General features: G+C 41.3%; 1 protein-coding gene across 1 annotated transcript in view; it reads left to right on the top strand.

The window, feature by feature from the left end:
* The window catches only part of ABLIM3 (actin binding LIM protein family member 3), a 140,957-nt gene that overhangs the window by 670 nt on the left and 127,672 nt on the right, over positions 1–12,615 (top strand). The gene's annotated exons all lie outside the window — the stretch shown is intronic.

Raw genomic sequence — 12,615 nt, 5'->3', positions numbered from 1 at the left:
GTGGGTGAGTGGGGGCTGTCTGCCCGTGAATGTGCCATTTGGGGGAAGCCTTGCTGGCCTCTGAGTGCTGCTCCCTCCACCTCCTGCGAGCAAAGCCTGGCAAGGCCCAGAAGCAGTCGTGTGGCCATTGTCTACTGTGGGGCCCTGAGGAGGACCTCCCAGGCTGGGTCCTGGAGTCCCAGAGGGAGAGCAGGGTGGGGGTTCAGATGGGAATAGGAAGGAGCATTTGGTGGCAAATCATGAGGAAGCCCCTTGCGCTCTGGGGGAGTTGGACTCGCCTTCTTGTGGGCCACAGTTTGCCATCCTGAGTCCAGGAAAGAAGAAGCAAGGCCTGTGGGCCCAGGTAGAATTCTAACATGCTGAAGGGCCAAAGCTTCTTTGCACAGCCAGGAGGAATCCTTGGAGTCTGGATTTGGCCTCTGCTGCTCCAGATCACAGTGAGACCCTGGCTGACTTCTCAGTGTTGTTCTCTCTGACATGGGCACCAGTGGGCGTGTGGCCGGGCTTGTCATGTGTCCTGTGCTCCCAACTCGATGGAGGAACCAGCTGGGCCTCCTCTAGCAGCAGGTGGGGTGAATAGCAGGGGACCCTTCGGACGCTCAACTCCTGGGTCTGTGACTTTGCCATCAGACTGGCATCTGTGATATCAACTGGAGGACTCACTCCTAACCTAATCATCCAGAGATATCTTCAAAAAATAGCTAGTGCTGAGCTGCTGGGCTGAAAAATCAGAACCTTCTTACGACTGTCCATCTTTTCAATCTACCCTCCTCTCCCCCACCCTTTTTCCAGTCTGTGGCCATTCGGGGAGGGAGAAAGCGGTGAGGATGAGATGAAATATATTTACTATGTGTTTGCATGACTCATGTCTCTGTCTTCCTCTGTGAATTAGAGCTCAGTTGAGCAAGTGGAATTGGCTGGACTCCTGCCTCTTCCAGCCAAAGAATGTTGCCTCTTGGTATTAACAGTCAAGTGACATGATGGTTTCACACCAGACTCAGGAAAATAAAAAAAAAAAAATCTGGCGATGGTGTCTCCTAGTGAGCCATGTGTTTACATCTGTGCTTTTAGGCCAGCTGTGCCCTGACCCCCTTTTTTTTTTCTCACCATCTGTAGAACAGACAGCACAAACTTCTTTCTGGGGGTCCTTTATCACTGAATAGCAGAGGTGGCTCATCTTGTTTTTTAAGGAACTCAGACATGAGGTAGCGGGCTACTGAATTGGGCCTTTTCTCTCTGTCTGGAAATCTTGGGAACCTTTCCCATTAGTAGTTCTGAGATTCCTAAAGTAAGGAAACAGTATATCTACTTTAAAAAGAAAGGAAGGAAGATCACTAGGCTGATGCAGCAGTCGATGAACACTAGCCGAAATGCTTTTCCAAGTAGGAAGGGGGTGTTTATTTTACAAGTCTAACATAAAATAAACAGAGCAAGAGGGGACCCCAGGAGGCCCCATAAAAGGAAGAGCTTCTGGAAAGGGATCCCCAGGATCAAACTGTGGCAGAGGGAAGCCCCGTCCTTGCCCAGATCCTTCCAACTCTTACATGCTACAGAGTCACGCATGGACCAGGCTACTGGTTGGAGGACCTTAGGCATGTGGATCTGAAGACAAGAATTCCCCTCCTCTGGGGTGTGAGATCTTTAACTTTGTCCTCCTACCTGAAATGGGGCCAGTTTCTTTGTCACTTCCATTTTCTGCACCCCTGCTCTCACTCAGAACAGTGCTCAGCATTGAGCTTGGACACTCAGCCCAGCCCTGCCACCTAACCCCTGAGGTTTTCATTGCTGGTTTATCTCTACAGACTTGTTGCTAATCTGAGCCAACTTCTTCAGATAGGCAATTACATCCTGGATAATAAACGCTACTCAGATGATAGCTTTTCAACAGCACAGAATGTTCCTGACCCCAGTTTATATGTTACCTCCAAATTGGGCAAGTGTGAGCTCTTCATTCAACTCCTGCTCATGTCCTCTGGTTTGCTGTCTTGGGAGCATTGGTCAGAGTGAAATCAGACTGGGAGTCAGAGGGCTCCACTCTTCTCTTGTCACTCATGTCACTTATCAACATTGTGACCTATAGCAGTATCATCTGCAAATGGGGCTGTTTGTGACTGCCACATGGGACACAAGAAATGATTGGCTACTGGTAGCCATGGTGTTTGGGCATTGAAGTCACATCCTCCTCAACTGAGGAGATTAGCAAAGTGTGATTTTCAGGATGAGACAGGAGTATGAGAAATGGATTGGGAAATGTTGGTTAGTGGTTGTGATGGAAGAGAAGCCTAAATCTCAGAACAGCATGCTAGTGGTCTGGAGCAGTACTACACAGGTAGGGGACTTGCTGGCATATAACGGACCCAGTTTTGATTCTCTATGGTCTTCTAAGTCCCATCAGCAGTGATCCCTGAGCACAAATTCAGGATTAATCTCTGAGCACCATCAATGTGCCACCCCAGAAAAGGGGGCAGTGCTGGTCCAAAGCTTCATGTGCATTTTAGTTCCCCTAGGAGCTACGCTTCTCTGAAAGCAAACTGAACTCACTTGTGGTTTAGAACAGGTAGGTGGGCAGACCTGCGTGGAGGTCAGCAGGTAGTCTTATGCTCAGAGACCACAGGGGACTTGGAAGAGCTCCCGTTGTAAAGAACAAAACTTCACAAGCATGAAGCAAACCGGTGCTCTGGGCCCTTAACTAATGCCTATCTCCATGCTTCATGTTCAAAGGACCCCTGAGAAGGAAAGGAAAAGAGCTTTGGGTTCTCATCTTGCACCACTGGGCAGAACCTTTCCACCTCACCTTCCCCTGCACTCCTGATTCTTCTACCTTCATTCCTTAGAGCTATCTCTGATTTGTCTCCTGACTCAGACGCTACCCCTTCACCGCCCCCTTCTCGTTCCCTCTCCCTACACCTCTGTTCTGAGTATACTTCTAACCTCCCTCAGAAGGCCTTGCAGTTCACTCCATCTTGAGGCCCAGCATCTTGAATCCCATCTTCAATCCTCTTGCTGATCTTCCTGGAAACTCCTCTACTTACAGCATCAATTTCTGCCTTTCCCTGCCTCTCTCCACCCTTCTGAGAGGTAGAAACATGCCCCCACACCTAGGTCTTGCCTTCTCATTCCACACTCATTTGTGAGAAACCAGTACACTCTCCTGACCTTGAGAGGCTCACACAGAGGGAACCAACTTTCTTCCAGTACTCAGATAGTCACTGCAGGAGCCACACCTCCCAAAGGAGTTTCTTCTTAGTCAACAATCAATCTGAGTCCTCACTGTTGGTGTCTCCTGTTCCCATGTTGGCTGCAGAAGTGTTCTAGTTCCTGGATCCAATGTCAAGAGAGTCTGAATAGACCAGAGAGTTCCAAGGGCCCTAAAGCAAAAGGCCTCCATGTTCCATGAATGGCTGCTCCCCCCTGTCATATGCCCCAGAGCTCCTGAAAACTGGGTATCCTTGATATGTGGAGTTATCACATCTACCACATCTGGTGGCACCAACAACCATCCTCCTTCCTTTCAGAGGCTTCCATCTGCCCTTTAGCTCCTGTCTTGGACTTAAAAACATTTTATAAACGGGGCCATGGTACCTCTTTTTATTACTATTATCTTTATTTTATTGAGTTACAGTAACATAGTTACAATAATAGTGTTTATACTTTTGATATCAAAAGTTATGAATGGGCATACAAACAAGTTGATTTTTGCTTGATTCATGAAAGTACTGAGTGTCATCTAACCCCCACAAAATATCATGGAATCAACAGATACCACGCTGTGGGAGTAAGAAATGTGAAGGCATAGTCTTGAAGTGAAACTGCTATATTCTTATTCTTTGGTCCTGAGTAGGGTGGAGTTATTTCTAATTTATATTAGAAAAATATATTAATTACATATTAAATATATCTCAATATATAATATATTTATATGTGAATTATATAATATATCATATATTAAAATTATGTTAATTTATATTATAAATTCTAATTTCTAAATATTTTAATTTCTTTTTTTTATTTATTTTTTTAGTTTTTGGTTTTTGGGTCACACCCAGCAGCTCTCAGGGGTTACTCCTGGCTGTAGGCTCAGAAATCGCCGCTGGCAGGCACAGGGACCATATGGGATAACAGTATTCGAACCACTGTCCTTCTGCATGGAAGGCAAACACCTTACCTCCATGCTATCTCACCGGCCCCTTTAAATATTTTAATTTCTAAATATAAATTATATTTATATTAAATCTAAACTATATCATATCTAGTGTACAAGCAATAAGGCCAGTGTGAATGGTTGTTGCGAGGGTTAAGTGAAATAGTGAAAAACACTCGCGTTGCAAAGTAGGGAATAGAATGGAACATGAAGGTAAGTTGGACATTGGGTAGAGCAGAGTTTTGGAAGAATGGTAGAAGAGTCAAACTTGTGGTTGAAAATTAGCCTGTTTTGCTGTGAAATCCAGGCTTTCCAGAAGTTCTAAGAGGATTATAAAATGAGTATTTTACATGGCATGGGTTGAAAAGGGCAAGATGAAAAGTTGAAGAAACGTGGCTCTAAGGGCTAAGCAATGCTGTGCATGTGAGAGATGTGGATTCAATTAGCACAGTGCATGATCATCAACCACCCAGAGTGATTCTTAACAATAAACCCCTAAAACCACACACACACACAAACACATACATACACACATACAGACACACACACACACTTCAAAAAGACCTGGGGTCTAATATTTTGATGGCAGAATTGGAAGAGCCATTAGAAAATAAAATCTGGGTTGAACAGATTGGTTGTACAGCAGGTAGGATTCTTGCCTTGCATACAGCTGACCAGGTTTGAGCTCCAGCATATGGTCCTCTGAGCCTACCAGAAATGATTCCTGACTATAGAACCAGGAATAAGCTCTGAGTATCACCAAGTATGACCCTCAAAACAAAAGAAAACAAGAGAAAGAAAGGAGAGGTGGGGGAGGGGAAGAAAAAGAAAGGAACAGAAAGAAAGAGGAAGTGATAGGGGAGGGGAGGGAAGAGGTAAGGAGACGAGAGGAGAGGTATGTCACCTAACACCTGTTAGGTTTTCCATGAAGAAAAGAGGGGGGTCTTTTAGATTAGTGTTGTCAGGGAACAGATTTGAAGGACATTGAGTAAGAGGAACCTCTGCAAGTATATGATAACATATAGAAACACCACCCCCACCCCTCCACCCCCCCCCCCCGCTTTCAGCTATACCATCGCACTGAGAGGTTAGTCTCTATAGTCTGCCCCTACCCTCACTACTGGCATGGGAGGCAAACGAGGAATCCAGAAAACCAGTGAGCTGTTGGGAAAGGCCAGTGACCCTGCTTCTAGGGAGCCAGTTCTGGCCAAAACCCTCAGGAAGGGACCAAGATAGAAATAATCTCAATCTCCTGTCATGTTCCTCTGTTCTCCAAGCCAATAGGAGCCAAGGAACAAAGGATATAGTGGCCAAGAATGATCAGAAAAGATGCAAAGAGGATCTTGGAGTTCATGAAATTAAGAGTCAAAGACACAGCAATGGGCATAAGAGGGAGCTGAGAGGAAGGCTCAGCAGTCAGGTACATCTTGGCTGGCATACACCAGGATTGAAGTTCAAACTCTGGCACTGTAAGAAACTCCAAGCACCACCACATGCTGACCTGATGGTCCTCAACACCATGTGACCAGTCTGCATCCCAAGATCCTAACATTGAGCTGGCTCGTAGCCTTTTGACACATTATCATGAAAGTAGTCCCTGAGCATTGCTTGGGAAATCGTCCTCCACAAAAGAAACAAACAAACAAACAAACAAAAACAATGATGACAAATGACCAGCAAACTAAGTGGTCCTCTAACAAATTTTTTAAATATCTTTATTTAAACACTATGGTTACAAACATGTTTGTAGCTGCATTTCAGTCTTGCCTCCAATGCCCCATCTCCCTCCTCCCTGCCCCTGCCTCCTTCGAGACAGACATTCTATTTCTCTCACTCACTACTATTGTTATGATAGTTGTTAGTGTAGTTATTGCTCTAACTGCACTCACCACTCTTGGTAGTAAGCTTCATATCATGGGCTGATCCTTCCAATCCTCACCTCAATAGTCTCTGGGTATTATTACCATACTGTCTTTCATTTTTCTTAAATCCCACAGATGAGTGAGACTATTCTGTATCTCTCTCCTTCCGACTCATTTCATTCAGCATAATAGTTTCCATGTCCATCCATGTATAAGAAAATTTCATGACTTCATTTTTCCTGATGGCTGCATAGTATTTCATTGTGTATATGTACCAAGTATTTTTTAGCCACTCTTCTGTTGTCAGGCATCTGGGTCGTCTCCAGATTCTTGCTATTGTAAATAAAGCTGCAATGAACATAGCATGCAGAAGTCATTTTTGTATTGTGTTTTTTGTGTTCCTAGGATATATCCCTAGGAATAGTATTGCTGGATTATGTGGGAACTCAATTTCCAGTTTTTTGAGGAATCTCATATTGTTTTCCAGAAATGCTGGACTATGTGGCATTCCCATCATCAGTGAATGAGAGTTCTTTCTCCCCGTATTCCCACCAGCACTGATTGTTCTTTGTGATGTGTGCCAGTTTCTGTGGCATGAGATGATACCTAATTGTTGTTTTGATTTGCATCTCCCTAATGTTTACTGATGTGGAACATTTTTTCATGTGCCTTTAGCCATCTGTATTTATTCTTCGAGGACATGTTTGTTCATTTCTTCTCCCCGTTTCCGATGGGGTTAGATTTTTTTGTTATGTTCTGTATATCTTACCTATGTTTTTATATATCTTAGATATTAGCCCCTTATCAGTGTTGGAACTTATCAAATGCTTTCTCTGCATCTTTTGATGTGATCATATTTTTTCTTTTTTTGATATGGTTTATTATGTTGACTGATTTGCATATGTCAAACCATCCTTGCACCTCTGGAATGAAACCTGCTTGATCATGGTATATGACCTTCTTGATGAGGCATTGAATCCTCTTTGTTAGAATTTTGTTGAGGATATTGGTTGATAGTTCTCTTTCTTTGCAGCATCTTTGTCTGGCTTTGGTATCAGGGTGTTGTTCGCTTCATAAAAACTATTTGGGAGTGTTTCTGTTTCAATTTCATGAAAGAGCCTGAAAATGATTGGTAGTAGTTCCTCTTGAAAGGTTTGAAAAAATTCATTAGGGAATACATCTGGGCCTGGGCTTTTTTGTTTTGGGGAAAACTTTTGATTATCATTTAATTTCTTAAATAGTGATGGGTCTGTTTAAATATGCTAGATCATTCTGGTTCAACCGTGAAAAATTATAAGAATCTAAGTATTTATCCATTTCTTCCAGGTTCTCTTGTTTTGTGGCATAGAGTTTTTCAAAGTAGTCTCTGATAACTCTTTGTTTTTTTTTTTTTTTTTTTTGCAGACACCCAAATCTTTTATTAGGGGACAGGGCACTGGGGAGGGAGCAGGCCCTCACTGCACAGCTTGTTCATTGGCGCTGCTTCCTGATAACTCTTTGAATCTCTGTAGTATGTGTAGTGATCTCCCCCCTTTTCATTTCTAATCTGATTTATTAAGTTTCTCTCTCCCTATCTTTGTGAGTTTTGCTAGTAGTTTATGATCTTGTTTATTTTTTCAAAGAACCAACTTTTGTTTTTGTTGATCTTTCAGATTGTTTTTTGGATTACACTTTATTAATTTCTGCTCTAAGCTTTGTTATTTCCTTCTGCCTACCTATTTTTGGTTCATTTTGTTGATCACTTTCTAATATTATAAGCAGTGTTATCAAGTTATTTATACAGGCCTCTTCTTCCTGATGTGTGCTTGCAAAGCAATAAATTTTCCTCTTAGTACCACTTTTGCCATGACCCAGAAATTCTCATAATTCGCATCTACATTCTCATTTGTTTCCAGGAATCTTTTGATTTCTTCTTTGATTTCATCTCTGACCCACTTGTTCAGTAGTGAGCTGTGTAACTTCCAGGTGTTAAAGTTTTTCCTCTATTTCTCTTTGTGGTTCACTCTAATTTAAGTACATTGAGAAAATAGTTCAAACCATTTCTATCCTCTTGACTTTATGGAGATATGTTTTATGAGCCAGCATGTAGTCTATCCTGGAGAATGACCCAATGACCCATGGGCATTGGAGAATAATGTTTATCCAGTTTTCTGGGATGGAGAGCCCTATAGGTACATCGTCTAAGCCACTCTCTTCCATTTCTCCTTTCAGAGCTAGTATATTCTTGTTAGGTTTCATCCTGGTTGATCTATCAAGGGATGACAGTTGGTGTTGAAATCTTCACTATTACTGTGTTGCTATTTGTGTCTTCTTTCAGATATTTCAGCAATTGTATTATATATTTTGCTGGTCCCTCATTGGGTGCATATATGTTTAGAAGTATGATTTCTTCCTGTTGTACATAATCCTTGATTATTATGAAATGTCTATCTTTATCCCCTGTGACATTTTTAAGTATAAAGTTTGGTTTGTCTAATATTAATATGTCCATTTCAGCTTCTTTAGAGAGTTATTTGTTTGGATGATTTTCCTCCAACCATTCTGTTTCTCTTAACTGGTGAACTGGTGCATTTAGTCCATTGATGTTGAGAGAGATAATTATCATGGGATTTAGTGTCATCATTATGTAGGAATTTGGTGTGTCTATTGGTCTGTCTTGTCTTTTTTTTTTTTTGCTTTTTAAATTCTATTTTTATTGAAGTAACAATAACAGAGTATTGGTTTCAGGTAGGCAGACTTATTTACAGCTATATATGTTACATCATGCTCACCACTAAGTCAAATTTCCATCTGGAACCATAGAATTAAATATTTTTTCATATTATTCACCACTTACCCTCCTCTTCTGTAACCATTTGTAGTTTAAGGTATTTTTCCTTTGCTCACTCATTTTTATTTTTTTTAATTATAAATTTTTATTTTGACCATATTGACTTACATATCTTTCACAGTAATATTTTAGGTACATATTAACATAGAATCAGGGGAATTCCCATCACCAAATTTGCCCTCCCTCCACCCCCGTTCCAACCCTGCATCTCGTATCCCCCACTCTCACCCCCCAGGCTGCTAGAATAAGTGGTCCCCTCTGTGTTTAGCTTACTACTTAGTGAGCATACATCTGTTTGGTCCTGGTACTCTCCCTTACTTCCCCCTCTATTTGAGAGGCGGAACTAGATAGTTCAAGTTATGTGGCTTTGTTTGAAGAAAAGAAAAGCAATAAAATGGGGTAAAAAAAAAAAAAAGCCGAAAATGGGCAGAGTCCTTCTAGAGGCTCTCAACCTCAGTTTGAGAGAGGAAAGGAAACAAGAAATTAAAACACCACAATACAAATAGAAGTATCAAATAAGATATCCAGTGAGCACTACAGCAATAAAGACAAGCGCCGCATAAAAGCCACGATCCTGAAATATAAACATGGCAGAGCACAAGAAGGAAAAACAAAAAAGAAAATGAAGACACCAACTCACCAGCTTCAGTATCCACATCAATAGATAAATTAATAAAAAAGATTATTTGGTGCTTTTTTTTCCTGCATAGGCACAGTAAATAATGGAGAAATTAGAGAGGGAATTCCCTCAGCCTAAGAGAGACAGGGTTTCTCCACCCTTGAAGTATACTGTCATGGGATTAACTATAGACCTCTTGCACATTCATTTACTCTCCCCTCAGTGCTTTTGTGGTGTTAGAAGGCTTCTGCTACTTCATGGGTGATAAACTCAGACCTCTGTAACTAGAGATCTTGGTATCTCACAGGTCAAAGAATGGAGCTTATGCTGAAGTCTTTCTTTGTGGTTCTAGAAGTTCTGTTCCTTCAGTGTCATTTTAGTCCATCTTCTGTAATTGGTGGTCTTGGTCATTGTGCTGATGTCTGTCTTGTTTTTTAAGGTTGGTTTTGAGTCTGTAAAGTTTCTGAATTGTTTCTCTGTGAAGCTATGTATGTTTCCTTCAAACATGAATGTGAATCTGGCTGGGTGAAGTATTTTAGGTGAAGCATTCATTTCATTTAGTTTTGCCACTACATCCCACAACTGCCTTCAGTTTTTAAGTGTTTCTTGAGGCAGGTCTGCTTTAAATTTTAAGTATGTTCCTTTGAATGTAATTTCCCTTTTTGATATTGCTGCTTTCAGTATTCTATCTCTATCTGTGGGATTCATCATTGTGATTAGAATGTGTGTTGGGGTACTTTCTTTCAGATCTCTTTCAGCTGCTACTTTTAAGACATGTAGGTTTTGGTTTCATGCACACTTTAGCTCTGAGAGTTTCTCTACAATGATGTTTTTGACTGTTGATTCTTCCTGGGGATTTTTTTCCTGGGTCTCTGGAACTCCAATGATTCTTATGTTGTTTCTATTAAGTTTATCAGCCTTCTATTTTCATCAGTTCACATTCTTTGAGAATTTTTTTCCATTGTCTATCATTTGCTTTAAGAATCTTTTCCAATCTCTTTTGTTGTATGGAGTTGTTATTGTGCAGCTCATCTTCCCACTCACTGATTCTGTCTCGGCCACTGTTACTATGCTTTCCAGTGAGGTTTTCATTTCACCTACCAAGTTTTTCAGTCATGTTATTTCAGTGTAGAGTTTTCTTATTTCTATTTTAATGTCCTCTTGATGATTCTTATTTGTGGCTCATTCTGTTTACTCCATGCTTTCTTTGAGTTCTATAGGACCTTCCATATTGCTTCTCTAAACTTTTTATCTGAGAGGCTAAATAGGTTTTTGGCGATTTTTGCTTCATCAGAACTACCATCTTTATTCTCTATGCCTGGTGGAAGCCTGCATTGTTTCCCCATCGTCACACTTGTGTGGTGTTTTTCTATGTGTTGTGCTTGTGTTCATTGACTAGCAGATGTATATGGCCATGACTGCCCTTCATGGGCAGGGTCAGCTCACCTCTGTTGATGTGTTGTCAGTGAGCTCTTCTGTTGGATTGGTTCCCAGTAGCAGCAGCAGCAGTGGTGGGTCAAGATGGAACCCACGTTGAAATGTCCTCTAAAAATGTTTAACTTCAGGGACCAGAGACATATTATAAGGGTTAAGGGTTAAGGTAGATGCTTTGTGTTGGCCAGCCCTGGTTTTATCCCATACAACCTGAGCACTGCCAGGTATGATCTATATTATCCCTGGCACTGCAGAACAGTAGCTGCACTACTTCCTTGGGGGGTGTTCTCAGAGATTGTCCAAAAATCACTGGTGGGGCCTATAGGCTTTCTGATGATTTCTTGGTAGCCTCTTCCCAGAAAAGAAATTATAACTCTGCAGAATAAGTGGAAATGGTCATAATGTTATACTTTATAAAAAAATAGAGGTGTTGGGCCAGAATGGTAGCACTGGTGATAGGATATTTGTGTTCACCAATCAACCCAGGATTGATCACACCATATGTTCCCCAGCCCCACCAGGAGTGTTGTAGTGTTGCCTGAGTGTAGACCTAGAAGTAAGCTTGAGCACTGCGAGGTGTGGTTCAAAAACCACGAAAAAGGAGAAGTAAAGAATAAAGATGTTGGGGCTGGAGAGATAGCATGGAGGTAAGGCATTTGCCTTGCATGCAGAAGGATGATGGTTTGAATACCGGCATCCCAGATGGTCCCCTGAGCCTGCCAGGAGCAATTTCTGAGCAGAGAGCCAGGAGTAACCCCTGAGCACTGCCGGGTGTGACTCCCCCGCCCCGCAAAAAAAAAAAAAAAAAAAAAAAGGAATAAAGATATTTTCTAAAGAGAGCTTCTCAATTGAATGACGCAACTGTTGACAGATAATTATTGAGGCCAAGGCAGTAGGAGTGGGGTGGGAAGAGGTCTATAGAGAAAAACCATAAGGAACAATTTTTTAAATTTATTTAAAGGAAATATATCACATAGTTGACACAATTGATCATAATACATTTGTTTCAGGAAGAACAAAAGCAAAGTTATTTTAAAAAATAGAAAAACCGGTTGGGTGGGTAGGAGGGAGACTTGGACATTGGTGATGGGAATGTTGCACTGGTGATGGGTGGTGTTCTTTACATGACTGAAACCCAAAAACAATCATGTATGTAATCAAGGTGTTTAAATAAAAAAATAAAAATTAAAAAAAAAAAAGACTCAGAAAAAAAAAATAGAAAAACTAATGAGATATAAGAGAAAGAGAAGCTTCAGTAGCAAGTATATTTTTGAAAATCATTGATTCACCAATTAACTCATTAAAGGCCTAGCAGAAGGTTTAATAAGCTTTTCTTCTTTTTTTTTTAAGGATAAAAGTTAAAGAAGTACAGCAAAAACAGTGTTAGAGTGGCATTGTTGTTTGCATAGGCACAGCAAAATATAGGGGGCATAGAAAGGAAAAGCTTTGGCCTAAATACAAGACCTTACCCCTGATTTTTTCTGACAGAAGACCATTCCTAGGCTCCAGGCATACTAGGTTGTCCAACCCAAGTCATTGTTTGTAGTGCCAATAAACCTTTTTTTTTTTCTGAACAGTTGCTGTTGTTGGTGTCAGATTTCTGTAGTTAAAGATCCTGGAATCTGTGCATATCCTACATTGAAGTCAGGATGATGTGGAGCATCCTCTAGTTTCACCTCACCATTAGAGGGCAATATGGATAGCCCTGCCCTGAAAGCTGGTTGTTGTT

This window comes from Suncus etruscus, chromosome 12 (assembly GCF_024139225.1).
Source record: "Suncus etruscus isolate mSunEtr1 chromosome 12, mSunEtr1.pri.cur, whole genome shotgun sequence".
Classification (NCBI taxonomy): domain Eukaryota; kingdom Metazoa; phylum Chordata; class Mammalia; order Eulipotyphla; family Soricidae; genus Suncus; species Suncus etruscus.
Note: the sequence above shows the minus strand (reverse complement) of the source record. Positions and strands in the feature narration are given on the sequence as shown.